Below are 16251 nucleotides of genomic sequence, written 5' to 3'. Positions count from 1 at the left end.
AATCATAATTTTGATCTAGGGGGAAAAACATAATTTTATTTTGAACTGTGGGCAAAAACGTAATTTTGAGCTGAGGGCAGAATTGTAATTTTGAGCTAGAAGAAAAAACAACATTTTATTTTGAACTGGGTGCAAAAATGTAATTTTAAACGAAGGGCGAAACCGTAATTTAAAACTGGGAACAAAATTAAAAGTGAGTTTTTGAACCGAGGGCAAGAGCGTAATTTTGAGCTAGGGGAAATGATAATTTTATTTTAAGTTGGGGGCAAAAACGCAATTTTAAATAAAGGACGAAAGCATAATTTTAAACGGGAAATAAAATTAAGAGTTATACACTATTCCTCTAAGTTTTAGAAATGTATATGTAGTGCTTGCCTGGCACTATTCCCTGAATTAGAAATGTATATGTAGGAAATGTAAGGTCCGAAATCCGAATACCCCACCCATTACATTACCCGACTTGAATGTTTTGGGTTTTGGATTGTGGGTTAGCTAGGGTTTCTCCGTTGGCTGGTTCTTGGTACTCCAATCGATTGGAAAATTAAGGTATATCTCTTCAATCGCGCACTCTTAAAGATTAAATCAAGTTTTGTATGTGTATGTATATCGATTTCAGCGTGTTAAATCTCTCGTTTCAAGCTGTTTTAGTTGAAACCCTAACTGGCCAAATTTGGGACATTAACTGTATGCTAATTGATCTTCTGGTTTTGTTTGTGTATCTGCATTGTGTTGTTAGAATTTTGGAACCCTAATTGATGATCTGTGGTATGGGCATTTTCTGGTTTTCTTATCTGTAAATGTATGCTATGCTATCCTTATTGCTTATGACTTATTATGTTTATTTCTAGTTTTTGACCTTTTAGACTCTTAGTTAACAAGTATACTTCTAACTTGAAGGTTAAGTGCTGCTGTTTACTAATAACTTTATTTAAGTGGTAAACAAGTGACTAATAGCGTATGTATAAAATATATGTTTCCATAATTCGGTTTTGATCCATGCCCTGAGTTGACGAGTAACAGTTACCAGGGTCGGCCCTGAGAATTCCTTTACCCTGTTCGAGCTCGAAAAAACCGTGCCCTCGGGCCTTAACGAAATAAATAATTTAAACTAGTTTTTCATACAACCATGAACGGTTGACAAAAATATAGCATTCGATAAACAATGCAATTAACAAAATACAAAATATAGTATTCGAATGAGCGCATGTTTGGCTTTCCTTTTGAAAATGACTTTTCAACTTATTTGAGAAATAATAAGTCAGGATTTCCTGACTTATTGACTTATTTACTCACACACAAAGGAATTCCAAACACTTTGAAAAGTTCTTTTTGCCTCAAATAAGTCAATAAGTTGAAAGAGAAGGAACCCCAAACACCCCCTGAGTGACATACCGTAAAAACTAATAAGTTAATAGCTAACCAATTATTCGTGAAGCCCTCCTTGCATTCTTGATAGCAAATTGGTGAATCAACTCTTCACAGAATCACAGGTTAAATCATACCTGAATTCGACAAAAAAAAAAAAAGGAATACGGGCCTGAATTTGACAATCGTTTTTGTATAAATTACCAACAATTTAGTCTTCAAGACAACAGAAAAAGGGCATGAATTCAACTAATCGCCTAAACAAGGGCCTGAATTCGAAAAAAAGAAACATAATAATTAATAACTAATAAGGGTCTGAATGAGTGAATTCGACCAAAAACAAAACATAACAACTAAGGTACTGAACAAGGGCCGATTGACGATTGATGATTTGATGTTTACATGAATACGTGATCCGTGATCGTGAGACTGAGTTCGTCGAACAGACTCTATGCGTGGTGGCCCGTGGTTGCATGCAAGACTGAAATCGAAGAACAATCGAAGAACAAAAGAGTGAAGACTCCGTGGCTTCTGTGGGTGCAGACTCTGTGAGTTCTTCGTCGAACCAGGTCTGTCTCTTACTCTCCCGCTATACGACGTATCAATATCCACAGGGCACTAGTTGCCGCCCAACATGGACTAATTGTTTTTATTAGTTTTTAAAATCATTTGGGTATTGGGCTCACTGACCTAATCCCAATGGGCTAACTAATCTAAACCATATGATTGTTTTTGTAAGTGGGCCTATGTTATGTTAGTATTTGTTTGGCTATACCTATTAATTTTTTTTTGCATGTATAATATCAGATTTTTTTTTTAAAATTACGTGCCCTACGAAATCACAGGCCCTGGCCGGTGGTCCTCCCCGCCCACCTCCAGGGCCGGCCCTGACAGTTACGCAATCGTATTTTGTCGTTTTGAAATAAAAGTGTGGTTTGTTTTGTATACTTTTTATGGTCTATGAAAATGGTGTGTGCCACATTACGCATGCCATTGTTTTTTTTTTGACTGACGCCATGCTTGTGCCCCATTTTTTAACTGCCATGCCGTCTACTACATTTACCACGTAACTTATAACATGAATATAAATTACGAACAAACATACCTGGTAAAATCCCACTTGTAGCAAAAGCTACTGCAATATGGTAAACTGGTGATTAATATAGATTGTCATTTCAGTTGCATACGTAAGTTATTAATGGCGTTCAGCGTCATTCTATGTATATACACACAAAAATATATTTATAACTATATATTTGTGATACTGTTCCGTACATCTCGTAAGTAACTAACGAATGCGCAATTCTATTTTGTCGTGTTATAATGAATGTGTATTCGTTTTATATTTAATACTGTCTATGTACATGCCGCACGCCACACGCCACACGCCACACATTACGCATGATTGCATTCTGTGTTTTTTTCTTTCGTTGATGTAATGCTTGCGCCGCTTGTGGTAGCTACCATGTGAACTACTTTGTTTAAGCCTTCATAAATTGTTTCTTGCACTCTAAGTAAAGTCATGGTTGACTATTGTAACGAACTTGATCCCTTTCTCTTTTAGCCTCAAGCGCACCTCAATCTCACGTCATTTATATTAATTTGAAAAGTCCTTTTTTGTTGCTCGATAGTTTTTGCATTTCTTTTTCTCAAATAGGATGGATATCTAGTAGTAGTTTGGTTTTCCTGTCTTTAGTCTATATCCTTTAAGAAAAATGACTTCGATCTAGCGGTATAATACATTATACTCTAAATTAATTTAAATAATATTTATCAAAAAGAAAAAATTACAAGAATCAGTTCATTTTCTTCTCTTAATCATCATAACCGTCTCCTCCATATCTACACTCATAGCCTAAAAAGTCTGATTGATAGAATGTGAAATTTTTATCACACTGAAAGTTTTGCTAAGTTATGTGTTGTATTCATGGTTTTAAAAAACGCTTGAGGCGTGTGCCTCAAGGCGCGCCTCGAGGCGAAACGGCTAAAAAACGAGTCTGAGGCGCGCCTCAAGGGGTTTTTACTGCATATGCGCCTCAGAGGGACTGAGGCGCTAAGAAAGGGTGCGCCTCAGGTGCGCCTCATGGGATTTTCATAGTTGTTTTTGATGTTTTTGACTTTTTGTGTCAATTTCAAGCATTTCATGTCTTTTTTATGTATGTTTTTTTGATGAATTGATGACGAAATTAGCAAGTAATATTATTTTTATAATATATATAATTTTTATATTTATTTATTAATACCGCCTCGGCCTTACGCCTCGTTTCGCTTCGAGGCTTACGCCTCGTGAGGCGAAGGGAAAACGCCTCAAAACTCGTTTCCGTTCTTTTAAACCTTGGTTGTATTTACTTCATTGGTTAGTGCTAACGGGAGAAAATGGATCATTTTCTTCACATAAATTGATGCTTGTGTCATGTTCATTAATCAAACGATAGAGTATGCGGTTTCTACTGAAAAACTTGCATATCTGTAGAAAATACTATAAGGTTATTTGTAGGTATTGGTTAGGGATTTTCTTCCAGTGTCCAGATCAACTATTTCGTGTCGCAAGACTGCAACTGGTTGGAACCGAAAACAGAGGAAGAGGAAAGAAATATATCTTAGTAATATTATTGAAAAAAAGTTTCTTTTCAATCTAAATATTAATAAAAGACTACAATTAATGCCATGTGGCAATTTCTCCTTCAACTTTACAATTATATTTTTATTTTTATTTAAAAATATTTTGTTATTCTTATCCTTATTATTACTGTTACTATTATTATTATTATTATTATTATTATTATTATTATTATCTATAAATCTCTTAATTTCAATTTTAATGTTATATATAAAAATATTTTGTTATCCTTTTTATTATTATTATTATTATTATTATTATTATTATTATTATTATTATTATTAAATCTCTCAATTTTAATTTTAATAACATACGGAGGAATAGTATATTTTTTGTCTTCTTCTTTTTTCCTTTTTTTTGGCATTAGGATTTTTCATTTTGTAACAATACTTTAGTTTTTATAATTTGTGTCACAAAGGTTAAATAATTTTAGTTTTTTTATTAGTTTTTGTTTTACGTTTTTCTTGGAATTGTTCATCGTTCATTACTATTTAGCACAATGTTTGATAGTCACATTTGGCCCTTTAGGGTTTTTTTCATTCGTATTTGGTGGTCACATTTGGTCTTTTAAGGTTTTTACCCCCTCCACTTTCTGATACGCATCGTTGTAAATTCGACTTCTTCTACGTTTTACGTCATGTAAGTCACTTTGTGTTGGAAATTCGTGTTTTTTTATGCTTTACCCAGTTTTTGTTTTCGTTTGATGCTACTTTGCATAGTTTTACGTCCCATCTCCTCAACGTTGGTAGCACGTTTTTATGCCCACTGACCCGCAACGCGGGTAGCTTAAGACTAGTATGTTAATCAAATGACTGTTTTGAATATAAGAAAATGTTATTTTCGTTGCATAAGATTTTGCTACCCGAGTTAGAATAGCCTAAAGTGGTAAAAGGAGAAATATTTGAAATCTAGTGTTCGAAATAGCACTTTAAGATATATTCTCGGAACCATATTATTATTTACTCTTTGATATAACTTAATTTGGAAAAGAGTATAATGGTTGTGTGTGGACTCCTGTACAACCACAGCTAGATTCATTATATTCTGTCTTATAAGATCAAAATCAATTATGCCACATATTAGTTTTTTCTATTAATTAAATTTATTCTGATATTTTGGATACAGTTATAGCTAGATTCATTCTACTCCTATCTTTATTGAAAAATCTGTAGGAAAGTAACTCCCATCTACAGGCTGTTTATAGATGCCATAGTTGTCAATAGCGGTAGCTATAGTGAGCAGTGTAGCGTATAGGTCGAAGGTCGCTACAGGGTATGTAGCAAAAAATAGCGGGATTTCAGGTTTTTTTAACTACGAATAGCGATTAAATATAGCTATAAAGTAGCTGGATTTTAGGAATTTGTTAAATATACATGTAAAAAGAGTAAATTACGATTTTGACCCCTGTGGTTATATCACGTTTACCCCTTTAGCCCAAAAAGGAATCTTTTAACATCTGAGCCCCAACGTCTTTGTTGCTAACCCTTTTGAATTTTAGGAATTTGTTAAATATACATGTAAAAATCTAAGCAGTTAAAGCGGTAAAATAGCGGATAGCGGTCAAGGTCCGCTATACGATATATAGGTTATTGCGGTGGTATAGCGGTGATATAGCGGTAATTTTTATACCATGCATAATTTATGTATTTTTATATTATTATATACATATACCATTAATTTTATATTGTTTAGATATAAATTCACAAGTATGAGGACTAAATATAAACTAATGAAGATGGAGGGGGGTTATATGTTAAAATACCCAAACTTAAATAACCCTAATTATCCCCACTTTCATCATACGCCGTTTTCTTTCCCGCTCCCCTTCTCTTCTCCATCAGTTATCTCTACAATAGTTCAAAATCATGGAGCAACAGCTGATTTTTGTTCGAATTAAGGTAACAATTCGTTTCACTTAACCGATTTGGTCAATTTTTTACTAATATCTGATCCAGTTTTGACCGATTTGGTCCGTTTATAGGCAACTTTTGACCGATTTTTTCAAACTTTGACCTAATTTGACTTCGACCGCTATACGACCGCTATACAGGTTTCCAAATAGCGGCAAATAGCGGGCTATAGCGCCGCTAATAGCGGAACCGCTATGAGCAACCGCTATTTGGACCGCTACAAGCCCAGACCTCCGCTAACCGCTATAGCACCGCTATAGCGCCGCTATTAACTGCATAGTAAAAATATAGCTATAAAATAGCTGGATTTTAGGAATTTGTTAAATATACATGTAAAAATAGCATATACCAGGGTATTTTAATATAAGAGTTAAATGTCATTTTAGTCTCTGTGGTTTGGGTCCTTTTGCCTATTTAGTCCAAAGGTTTCATTTTTCGCATGTGGGTCCAACAATGTTTCACCGTTACCATTTTAGTCCACTGAGATAACTTCATCCATTTTTTCTGTAACGAGAAGGGCAATTCGGTCATTTATATGTAAAACTGTTAACTAGAAGGACAATTCGGCCATATGAAATGATCGAATTGCCCTTCTTGTTAACATAAAAAATGGATGAAGTTAACCCAGTGGACTAAAATGGCAAACATGAAACCTTTTTGGACCCATAGGCGAAAAATGAAACCTTTGGACTAAACTGGCAAAATGGCCCAAACCATAGGGACTAAAATGACATTTAACTCTTAATATAATATACATATAATTTTTTCTAGTGTATCGCCATTTATAGAATAGCGCCTGCTATTTCTAGTGTTCACATTTTATTTGCAGAGCTTTAACGTTCTTTTCTCTTGATAAGCAAACCAACCGTGAAGTTGAAATGCCCAATCCCTGCATCTAAGAGAACTCATCTCTCTGAGACTCCTTTCCCCTGCACTGTCTTCTAGTATATATATTTCTTTCGCAATCGAAAGACGTACTTAGTTAGTGCTTACAACTACTTCTCCCGAAGAATCTATTCTATCACTTGGAGTCACTAATGGATTCTCCACTGCGCCCCTAGTACATCAAGCAGTTTGGGAATGTTGGGAGGTCGAAGAGCGGGGATATCAGTTCATGCTGTATTATCAGAATATGGGTTTGTGGAGATCGATCCCGTTTCAATGTCATTACACTTTCATGTCAAAGGGAATTGGTATCTCTCTTCTCATTTTACTACACAATTTATAACATCACTAGCAGTGATAACACTGTAATTATCAAGATTAAATTTCAAAACCTGGGAGAGTATTGCAAGGTTTATGGGTCTTTGGTTAATGGAAGGAACCAGAATGCACTCAGGACGAAGATAAACTGGTGCCGGTCTTGAACATGATGTGGGACTGTGGGCTACCCAAAAATGAAGCTTTGGAGAAAAATGAAAGATGGTCTTGCATTGCGCCTGCTTATTGATGCGGCTACCGACTGAACTGAAACTCAAGATCTTGGAGTCGGTTTCTTGTGTTTGCTCAGAGTTGAGATTCTTGGCCTCGAGCGATGATCTGGGGAAACAGATGCACATCAAGCAGTTTGGGAATGTTTGCTCAAGCTTGGTGAAGTTGGGGATTGTTTCAGTTATTTATTTTAAATATTTGGATGATTGTTAAATTGTATTTAAATATTTGGGTTTATATCTATCATTTGTTATGTATTAGTCCAAGAGAAGATGATCTGTGTTTGACACATGCCCAAGGTTAGGATGTTAAACTAATGTGCTCGAAAGCGTGTGTTTGTACTTTATATTTACAACCAATAGTGTTATCTTGTGTTGACCCTTTTTGGTTTTCTTAAAAGGAACTTTTTATTTTTTTAAGCTTCCATTTCACTCGAATGCTTTAAATGGTATACACATTATTATTTATTTAATAATTTGCATTTGTAAAAATAAAATAAAAAAAGCTGAATACAAAAATGTGTCTAATTTTTTTCTTTAGGGCATGTTTGGCTAAGCTTTTTGAAACAACTTATTGATTTATTAGCTTTTTGAAAAAGTGAGTATGGAGTGACTATTAACTTATTGGTTTTTCCCCTCACATACACCCTCATTAGGGCTGTTCAAATTGCTCGACGCTCAAGACTCGTTCGATGCTCGATCGAAAAATGTTCGGAATTTGCTCGTTCGATTTAGCTCGATTGAAAAAGGCGCTCGGTTCTGATCGGTTCGTTTTGAAACGAACCAAGCATGAGCAAAGGTCCGCTCAGTTCGGTTCGACTCGGTTGGCTCGAATTATTTTTAATATATATATATATATATATATATACACACACACACACACATATAGAAAAAGTATATCGTACATTACGGCTTAACGTACTTCACGTACGACAACGTGCGTGATTTGTTCTATAACATGCGTTATTAATGTTTTCAATATGCGTGATTATCGTGTTTCAACATGCGTGATTTTGGATTTTTGAGTTATAACGTGCGTGATTTTATAATGAACGTGCGTAATTACCTGTCGTACGTGATGTACGTTAACCTTCCTCTCTCTCTCTCTCTCTATATATATATATATATATATATATATATATTAATAAAATAACTAGTGGCGCATATTACTAATGTTTGGTCCAAGATCCAACTAGAGCGCATTTTATTATAGGATTGAAGGCTGATACCGATAGTCTATTGCCTAATAATCCAGAGTAATTGAGTCAAAATGTCAAAACACCGAAATGTGAAGCGTCGATCAATACTCAAGTGTTAACCCGTCATTCAATTTAGAAGTATATGATCTTAGTTACAACCCCGCAATAACCATCATAATTCGAATTCTTTGTCGCCAAGACGCCAACTCCCTAAGGTTTTTCTTCAATCAATTCATTCGATTTTAAGCTTCTCATAGATCAAAGGTCTGCTTCAACCGGTCGACGATTCATCTTTCTTCTTAGGGTATGTTTGGCAAAACTAGCTGGTGGCTGGTAGCTGGAAGCTGAAAGCTGGTAGCTGGAAGTTTGTAGCTGGTAGCTGTAGCTTTTTAGATATTAAGGTGTTTGGCAGAGTAGCTGGAGCTTTTAATAAAATGTATAAAATGACCAAAATGGGCATAAATTAAAAAAACATAATACTAAACGTAATCACACACACACATATATATATATAAGTTATTTCTCAAATGAATAAAACATTGTCATTTTCAATTAAATAAAATATAGTTATTGACATACAGTCATAACATAATATAATACTATTAAAACATTAATGTCGTGCATTCCATATTAAAGTAGCAATTTTGTTGCGAACATGTTTCATCTCATTCGATGTCCCTTCAAATAGACCGCTAGTGCTTGTGTCATGGTTATGAACATCATGCAGTTCATCTCGTGGTATGTAGTTTGGATGTTGCTCCATTGCAATAAACATGAAATCGTCTTGAGAATTACGTATATATAGTTATGCAATGCAAATGTAGCCATGATAACATCAATTTGTGTTTGCACGCTATACTTGGGCATTTTACCAAGTATCTTAAATCGTTTCTTCAAAATTCCAAATGACCTCTCAATATGACTTCGTAAAGATGAATGTGAACGGTTAAAAGCTTCTTGCATATTATTCGGGGGCTCTCTTTGAAATTGAGATTGATGGTATCTTGTCTTGGAATATGGAACAAGGTATCCTTTTCTATCTGGGTAACCTTTATCAACCAAATAATATCTACCTGATAAAGGAGTTAAAAAAACAAAAGGCATTAGAATTTATTAAAAGTAACATGAAACAATTCCAAATATATGTGTAAGTAATTCGAAATATTACCTTCAGGTGGTTGTGGGAAGTTGAAAACGCTCCCCAACATCCCTGTTAGATAAACCCAATGACAATGTATACAAAAATATCCCCACCTTCTCACAAGTTGACATTCTATCACTCGACTGCAATCCATAGTTTGATTCAAGCTCTCTGCATAATTTCGTAAACACATTTGGATGCATTTTGAATGCATTTACACATCGTATAGGATTGCCATTTAAAACTTCCATCATCCAAGCCTGTCCCGTTTGAGGTGATGTCATGCATGGTTCCTTGTACACATGCTTATAATAGTATGCAACAACTAAATCACATGTATAGGTTGAATCCAACAAAAAATTATAGCAATGCAGTTTGTGATTCTTCTTGCTTGTTTCATTATTCATTGTAACCCTGATAATAAATTCAATATAAGCTTAACATATAAAAACTTTAATAGCTAAAATATAAATGGATAAATAGCTTAACATATAGTCATGTCACTAAAACATCAAGGTAAAAAGCAATAAATCAATCCAAAATCAATAAAGTTCAAACAAATAGAAACAATAATGTCTTCGTAACATGTTCTCAAAGAAAACTTGAGTCGGTGAGCCTTTGTTTTCGTTGCAGCCACGCTAACCTACCATGATCATGTGGCACATTTATAAACATTTCTCTTTTCACGGATCTTCAAATAAATCCATTGGAAATAACCACAACTCCTCATCTTCTCTTATTAATCCTGCATCTACCATCCGGCTAAGTAAACCCATAGCAGCTTCAATACTAAACTTAGTACTTTGACTGAGTTTGGAAGAATCTGATTCTAATATTTCTAGAGCACGTTGTTGATTCATACTACTTTGAGTTAAATGTTCTTTAAGTATAGAAGCTCCCAATGATTCTATCCCTTTACGTTTCATCTTAACTGGTTTAGGCTTAGTGTTTACTTTAGTAGACTTTTCAAAATTCTTTGCAACCTCACTTGGGCTTAATGTTGATGCATCATGTTGACTTACTTCGTTCAAGAAGTCACCAAAGAAATTGTCACCTCCCACAACATTGTCATCCTCAAGGTTCTCAACACTGTCATCCTCAAGGTTCTCAACATGCACCTCATTGAATGTAGTTGGATCCATAGAGGGTGCCATACAATTTTCCCCACTAGCAACTACATCTCCAAATAACTGATCCCACTCTTCTTGTAGTTGTATAGATGGTTGGTTATTTTGAATTGCTAGAACTTTCGGGTTTTCCTACAGAATATAATGGTGAATCTTTAGTTATCATTATGACTAGAATATTATATGGCATTTAAATTTTGTATAAGTTATATTATGTCACCTGAATTTTTCTTTTCCACCATTATTCAGAAAAATTAAGTTGCTTGGTACTTTCATTCCAACCTAGACCAGTCTCTCCATTCTTAAGTGACTTCCAAAGGTTGTACTCTTTTCTCATACTGTCATGCTTGTTCTTCATAGCTTTGTCACTGGCGAATTTGTGATTTATAACTTTTTCAAACTCTGGCTGAAGAGTGACCCATTTGAATGGGGAAGTTCGCCATGCTTCGTGATAAATTTGTTTAGGAACCGACATAATTCTAAAACCATTTCTTTTGGCCATATTTCTCTTTTCCCTTTCTCTTTTTTAGAATCCATCTAGCAACCATGCATACATACATATGTACACAATTGCAAAATAAGAATTATATCGCAAAAACGGCATTTTTAACAACATAATAATCAAAGAACTAAAGATTCTTACACGTTACATTCAAATATGTCATATAATATTCAAAGAACTTGTTGCTTATTAAGCCTATGTTCATTATGGCAAATCAACAACATATAATATTTACCTATCAGATGCTAGATGCTTGAAGGGCACTGCGTGAAGGGCACTTGATGTCTTAAGTGTAAAACTTACAGCAAAATGACTATTATTTTCTATCTAGATTTAATGTTAGAACTTAACATATACCCATAATAAAGAAGTGTAAAACTTACAGCAAAAGCCTATGTGATGTGACTAAAAACCTAGAAGCAACATCATAACCTTTTGTTTATGTGCAATTGTAATCTTGCTGGTTTATCTTAATATAATGCCATTCCAATAAAAAAGGACAAAACGATCATAACCTTTTCAGTTCTCAATATTAGGTGTTTTGGGATAAAGGTGTCTCTCTGATACAAATGAGCTACTTGTACAATTCATTACTGATATATATGTTATTGTTTATATAATCTTATCATTCTTTTGTGTTTAACAACTAAAATATATTTGCCAACAAGCATACCATGTCTCTGCTATCTTTTATCCCATATTGTGCAACACTTCTTATGATAGCAATATAGCATATTAACTAGGGGTGTAAATGATGCGCAACGGCTCGAGAGCTACCCGAGATCGGATCAGTAAAAAGCTCAAACGAGTCGACCTTTAATGAGTCCGAGCCCGAGCTCAGGCCTAAAATATGATTCGTTTAGCTATCGAGCCCGAGCTCGAGCTCGAGCTTTGCATACAAATATTGTTTAGGCTCGCGAGCCTAAACGAGCCTAAACATAATTTTATATCAATTATATATATATATATATATATATATATATATATATATATATATATATATATATATATATAACATAACATTGGTGGGCCGAGCTCAAGCCGAGCTTTGACTCGTTTAAATTATATTGAAACGAGCTCTAGCCGAGCTTGGAACTCGTTTAAAATTGTTCTCAAATAATCTCGAGCCGAGCCGGACTCGAGCTTTGGATTTTACTTACGAGTCGAGCTCGAGCTTCAGAAAAACATCACGAGCCGAGCTCGAGTAGTGGAAGGCTCGGGCTCGGCCCGACTCATTTACACCCCTAATCGTGTGTAATATGAGGATTCTACCATATTTGAAAAAAAAATCAAGAACTATAATCAATAAATAATAGACATGATTGATTATAATTGGGATGGATCTAATTAAATAAGAACATGCATGATTCAACAATTTCGATGGTATTAATTACTTTAACTGAAAGTAATTATGTAACAAGTGGTACTGCGATGAATCATCTTTATGATACAAGTTCGATTGTATTAAATTATAGTTCGATTGTATTAAATAAGAACATGCATTAAACTCAAAGTAATTATGTGTATTAAAGTTACAATCGAATTAAATAAAACATGCACTGGGATCGATAGTTGAGGAGTTTTTTGTCTCTATATAAGAACAGGGAACATGCATACCTTTGTTGGCTTTAACTTGCGATCGATCAACGTTTCTAGAAAATTTGGGATGATGAAGATTGTAGGTTATTTAAGTAATTTAAACCCTAAAAGCTTGTAGGTTTTTTAAACGCTACTATAACAAGCGTTTCAATAAGAGCTTTTCAACTAATCTAAAAGCCTTAAGCCTGTTTCAACCAAACAAGCCTTTTATTGGGCCTGGAGCTTTTTCTTAAAAGCTTGAAGCTTGAAGCTTGAAGCTCCTAAAAGCTCGTTGCCAAACACGCCCTTAGATGATCACGATAGAACCGGTTGAGTATTTTTTTCTATTCCTTGTTACTTAGTAAGTTTATACATGTGTTATAATTGGACGAAACCTTAGGGATGAACACTGCACTTTACTCTAAAAACTAACAACCCCATCATCACTTTTCTATTTGTTATGCGACGCTCGATACTCGCTCGACGCTCGTTCGAAAAATACTCGGATTGAAAGGCGCTCGTTCGAATTTGGCTCGGTTGAAAAACGCTCGGATCGATTCGGTTCGGTTCGGTTCGGTTTGTAAACGAACCGAGCACGAGCAAAGGTCCGATCGGTTCGGTTCGGCTCGTGAACAACCCTAACCCTCATTGCCGAACATCATTTTGGAGCTTATGACTTTTCAAAAAGCCAATAAGTCAATAAATTGTTTCAAAAAGCTTAGCCAAACATGCCCTTGATATTCTAGTAAAAATTCTCCTAAAGTCGTAATTATATTTAAAATAGACCCTTTCTTTTTGTAATGTAAGCTATAGGGAGTGTTAGTAGTAATACTATTATCTTGACGAACCGTATTGTCGGAACCGGTACAATATTCGTTTTATAGTTTTAGTCGATGTAAAACACGAATATTCGTTTTATAGTTTAGTCGATGTAAAACACGAGGCGATATTCTTTTGTGAAAATCAAGACTTTATTTTTTGGTTTTTTCTTTCGGTTGCTATACCGAGTATGTAACATACTGGACCAATGCCAACCGAATTCCCGCCCCGTAGGTCGGTGTGAACAGTAACCTTTTATTAAGTTTCAGTTTGACATTTATACTATAAATGATACTCGTCTTTAACCCTTTAATTATCATATAATTTGATTCTTTTTTAATAACTTTAATTTGTTAACTTTAAAAAAAAAATAACTAACTACGCAGTTGTATTCCAATTAGGGCTGTTCACGAGCCGAACCGAACCGATCGGACCATTGCTCGTGCTCAGTTCATTTACAAACCGAACCGAGCATTTTTTCAACCGAGCCAAAGTCGAACGAGCACCTTTCGATCCGAGTATTTTTCGAACGAACGTCGAGAGAGTATCGAGCGTCACATAACAAATAGAAAAGTGACGATGAGGTTGTTAGTTTTTACAGTAAAGTGCAGTTTTCGTCCCTAGGGTTTCATCCAATTAGAACACAAGTATAAATTTATGAAATAACAAGGAATAGAAAAATATTCAACTGGTTCTACTGAGATCATCTGGGTGGAAAGATGTATCGTCGATCGATTAAAGCGGACATTTAATCTATGAGAAGTTTGAAATCAAATGAACCGATTGAAGCAAAACCTTAGGGGGTTGATGCGGAGAATTTGAATAATGATGGTTGATGCGGGGTTTTAATTAGGATTAAGTACTTCTGAATTGAATGCAGATTGACACTTGAGTATCGATCGACACTTCACATTTTGGTATTTTTGACGTTTTGACTCAATTACTCTGGATTATTAGAAAATGGGCTATTGGTATCGTCCTTTAATTCTAGAGTAAATTGCCAAAATCGTCCTTGAGGTTTGGGCATGTTTGTCATTTTCATCCAAAACAACTTTTTTGTATAATATCGTCCTTCACTTTTGGGATTTTGTGCCATTTTCATCCAAATATTTAATTTTCTTTATTTTTTTTCTATCAAACATTTGAATGAAAATGGCAAAAAATCCTAAATCTCAGGGATGATTTTGGCAAACAAAAAAGTTAGACGTTTGGATGCAAATGGCAAAAAATCTCAAAAGTAAATGACTATATGGTATAAAAAGTTGTTTTAGATGAAAATGACAAACATACCCAAACCTTAGGGACGATTTTGGCAATTTACTCTTAATTCAGTTGGATCTTAGACCAAACATTGTTAATATGTGCCTCTAGTTATTTTATTCATATATACATATATATTAAAAAATAATTCGAGCCAACCGAGTCGAACCGAACTGAGCGGGCCTTTGCTCATGCTCGGTTCATTTCAAAACGAACCGATCCAAACCGAGCGCCTTTTTCAATCGAGTAGAATCAAACGAGCAAATTCCGAACATTTTTCAATCAAGTCTCAAGCGTCGAGTAATTTCAACAGCCCTAATTCCACTATCCACGTCCACCAATACCAACACCAACACCAACACCAACACCACCACCGTCCACCAACATCACCACCGTCCACCAACATCACCACCCACCACCACCAGTTTATTTTAGAAGTCTACGTACGTTAAAAAACAGTGTTCTTCTTGCAAACTGTAGAGGTTTGGTCCACCTATTCTTTTTAAAAAACAAACAGCACCTTAGTAATCAAAATGGTACCATCATATAGATTAAGGATCCTGTAAAAGGGTTAATAGTGTGAGAAATGTAGGAAATAATATGGTGTTGACACGTGTCCTTCAATTTAATTAATTAAAAGGGCAATAATGTAATTACTTTAAAGTTTAATTAATTGATAAAATAATCTTTATAACCTCCGGTGAGTTATTTTAGGTTATTGATATAATTTTATTTTTTACAAAGATTTAAGAATTCATTTTTATATACTAACTCACAGATTTTATAAATCATTATCGTCTGATTCATAGAGATCGAACGAAATTACAGTTTGTATTTTTTTGAATCATCAGTTCTTATTTTTCTAATCAGCAGTTCGTATAAAACATAATACGAATTCCAGAAAACACCACAACTTGAATTATAATATAGCCATGATGTTCTAACATCTGAAATATTTTTGTTATTTTTGCAGGTATAAAACACCATCTAAACTCCAAAAACACCATGAATTGAATCATAATACAGTCGTAGTGTTTTAACATCTAGAATGATTTTATTGCTATTCCAGATGTTAAAACATCATAATTGTAATCACAATACAATATTACAGACACTCTAGATGTTAAAACCCCATGACTTGAATCATAATTCATTATTTGCAATGTTATGGTGTCTTATATACGTTCATGTTGTTTTACTGTAAAACACAACGCCTTGAATCACAAGACAATTAAAACACCATTGTATGAATATATACAAAACACCATGGACTAAAACATCCGATCGAAATGTAATTTTT

The 16251-nt window shown here is 34.5% G+C and overlaps 1 long non-coding RNA gene across 4 annotated transcripts; it reads left to right on the top strand.

Moving 5' to 3' along the window:
* The first annotated feature begins 401 nt into the window (after positions 1-401).
* Positions 402-7706, top strand: LOC110929544. Of its 4 annotated transcripts, none has more exons than XR_002587237.2 (2): positions 402-546; positions 6753-7706. It is a non-coding gene; the product is annotated as an uncharacterized LOC110929544 (long non-coding RNA). The 4 variants fall into 4 exon arrangements; XR_002587234.2 differs by having other exon boundaries at positions 411-546; positions 6725-7706; XR_002587235.2 differs by lacking the exon at positions 402-546 and adding an exon at positions 4309-5883 and having other exon boundaries at positions 6725-7706.
* The last annotated feature ends 8545 nt before the right edge of the window (positions 7707-16251 follow it).

This window comes from Helianthus annuus, chromosome 16 (assembly GCF_002127325.2).
Source record: "Helianthus annuus cultivar XRQ/B chromosome 16, HanXRQr2.0-SUNRISE, whole genome shotgun sequence".
NCBI classification, from domain to species: Eukaryota; Viridiplantae; Streptophyta; class Magnoliopsida; order Asterales; family Asteraceae; genus Helianthus; species Helianthus annuus.
Note: the sequence above shows the minus strand (reverse complement) of the source record. Positions and strands in the feature narration are given on the sequence as shown.